This window comes from Lactuca sativa, chromosome 5 (assembly GCF_002870075.4).
Source record: "Lactuca sativa cultivar Salinas chromosome 5, Lsat_Salinas_v11, whole genome shotgun sequence".
Taxonomy (NCBI): Eukaryota; Viridiplantae; Streptophyta; class Magnoliopsida; order Asterales; family Asteraceae; genus Lactuca; species Lactuca sativa.
The window spans coordinates 334,251,018-334,254,273 of record NC_056627.2 but is presented as its reverse complement, the minus strand read 5'-3'; positions in this window follow the sequence as shown (position 1 = coordinate 334,254,273).

Genomic DNA, 3,256 nt, shown 5'->3' with positions numbered 1-3,256 from the left:
TTTTTGAAAGAAAAAGGAAAACATTTCTTGAAAAAAATTCAGTGATTTATCCAGTGTTTAAAGATTTTCCAAATCAATTTTTTTTTTTTTTTTTTTTTTTTTACAAATGGAAATGGTGATAAGTTTATCCAAAGTTGAATGATTTGTTGAAAGTAGATAATTTAGAAGTGACTAATGAGAGTTTTTACTTGACTCAAAATGTTGTGGAAAATGGTTTGAATCAAAGATAAACTTTTCAACATCAAAAGAGTCAAAAATCGTTTTCTAAAGATAATAAAAATGGCAAATATGGTGTGTGGATTATGAATGGAACTCAATCCGTTGTTGAAGACAAGTTAAAAACATCTTGTGACAAGTCAAAAGCATTTTTCCAAACGAAAAGCTCAAAATAAAGCTTATTGGAAGAAAATAAGGGATTTTCAAAAGCAAAAATGGTCACAACAAAAGTCACAACAAGTTCAACAAAAGAAATTTTCAAATCAGTCTAAAAATCATTTTTCAAAAGAATCATCGAAATTTTCTCAGAAAGGTGTAAACAACAGTGTTAAAAACTAAAATCAAAATGGTTTTACTCAAAAATCGAAGCTTGGTCTAAATCATAAGTTTCAAAATCATGTTCAAATAGGTATTCAAAGGAATTTTTCATAAAATCACAAAAGTTTTTAACAAAAGTCATGAATCAAATGAGTGTGACAAAGAAAAATGAGCCATTTAAACCTGATGAACCATGATTTCCAAATCCAAATTCAATGCAAAAATTGAAGGTTTCATTTGTTAAAGGGAAAAATGAAATGATAAATTTCATCCACTGGTTTGAGCATAGGAAAGAAGTACCAATCAAAAGAGTTTTCTCAAGATCAAGTCAAACAGGCATATGTGAATTACTTATATGAATCAATGAGTCGAAGTACTTCATCACAAGAGTCATTGTCGAATACATCACAATGGAAAGAAGTAAAAACACGTAACAAAGTTGAATTTTCTGAAAGTAAGGTTGAAAAATAGAAAATATAAGTTGATGCTTCAATATTGAATGATTATATTTCTGTACCACAAACTAACGAGGTTGATTTAATGGACAAACTCAAATCAAAGGTTCGAAATTGGATTTTTAATTTACATTTCACAGTAATTCATAAGGACCGAAAAAATCCATGGGTAACTAAATGTCTTTGATTTATTGCAAGTACCATGTGATGAAAAATATGATGAAAATTAGTATATTGATTGTGGGTGTTCGCGTCACATGACTAGAAGAAAAGAGAACCTAAGAGATTTTAGAAAGTTAGAGAATGTTAGAGTTGTGAAGTTTGGTAATAATCAGAAGTGCAAGGTCAACAGATATGGAAAAGTGAAAAATGGGAAGTTGTAGTTAACCAAGTCGTTTATGTTGAAGGTTTGAAGCACAACCTTATAAGCGTATATCGGTTGGTTATTGGAACAAGTAATCTAGTTTTGTTTGATGAAGATTTCAATGTTGTTTCAAACAAAGAAATGAATGAAGTTTTTCTAAAGTAGAAGAGGAAAGGGGATATGTTCACTCTAGACATAAAACCTATTGTTGGTTTACCCTCGGTGTGTCTGCTACTGAAGGCTTCTGTTGATCTTAACTGGAGTTGAATTTGAAGACTTTCTCATCTAAATTTCAAAATTTTGAATAAACTTCTTTCAAATGATTTAGTTTGATGCTTACATATTCTAAAATTTGATAATGATTCTTTGTGTGAATTTTGTGAGCAAGACAAACAACATCGACAAGGTCATCCTATAGTCATTGGCTGGAAGATAGTTGAACCACTAGAACTTCTTCATATAGACTTATTTAGACCTTCGACTATTGACTCCATCAATGGGTAAAAGTACATATTGTTCTTCTTGGATGATTATTTTCGCTTTACATGGGTTCACTTTCTTAGAAATAAATCTGAGACTTCTCAAGTGATGATCGATTTCATCAAAATAATTCAAATGAGTCTTAAGATGAAAGTGATTCCTATCAAAAGTGATAATGGAAAAAAGTTCAAGAATCATGTTATTGATTCATTCTTGATGAATCTTGGCATCTCTCATAGTTTTTCTACTCCTTACACACCACAACACAATGGTGTTGTCGAAAGGAGAAATCGATCTTTGTGTGGAGATGCTAGAATAATGCTCACTTATGCAAATTTACCTCAATCTTTTAGGGCAGAGGCTATTTATACAATTTGTTTCACTCAAAATCATTCTTTCATTCATCGAAGATTTAATATCACCACTTATGAAATCATTAACAAAAATAAACCTAATGTAAAATTTTCCATGTTTTTTTGTTGTAGATGCTTTATCATGAATTTGAAAGATATCTCTCAAAGTTTGAAACGAAGGTTATTGAAGGAATATTTCTTGGATATTCGCAAAATTATGCGGCACATAGGGTGTTGAACAAATGAACTCAAAGAATTCAAGAAACTTCCAATTTGACATTAAATGATTACCATGTCAAAAAATTCCAGCATGAGTTTCCTCAAAAATCAATTCTTTCTGATTCTAATGAGGATTCTGAACAAATGCTTACTTTTGACGTTGACTTTGATCTAGTTTTTGGTATTCCTAATAAAGCAATTGATGTTGAGGTTAATATCGAAGATAATTACGTACTTGAATAATCAAAGCATTCTAATGAGTCAATAGATACTAATGGACGATTAGATGAATGTACATTTTCGACTCAAAGATATCAAGTCGAAGAAGGTCAAACTTTGACATTTGGTCAAGTTGAGGGGGGAGAAATCGCTAACACAACCTCTAGTCGAAAGAAAGCCATTAACTTCAAGTGATATTGTTGAGGGGGAGAAAAACATAGTTGATTCTTGTGTTCATGGGAAGCAAAGTCGAACACATATCAAAGATGTAAATCCGTTACAAGTCGAAGATGAGCACGCAAATCAAGGTAATGTAAATGTAAATGATGACATTACTGATACTTTTGTAGTGGCAGAAGAATTTTCAGATGCTGAAGAAATTTTTTAAGATGCTGATCTAGATTTTGATCCATCATTTCCTTTAATGGAGAAATGGATTCGTGATTATCCCAAAGAGCAAATTCTTGGTAATCCTAATTTTGGTGTGTTAACATGAGCACATGTTAGAGCAAGAAACGAAGTTCTTAATATGCCCCAAGATTTTTACATGTTTAATGTTTTCATTTATAAAATTGAACCCAAACAGTAAAAAATGCATTGGAACATCCAGATTGGGTTGAAGGTTAACTCCT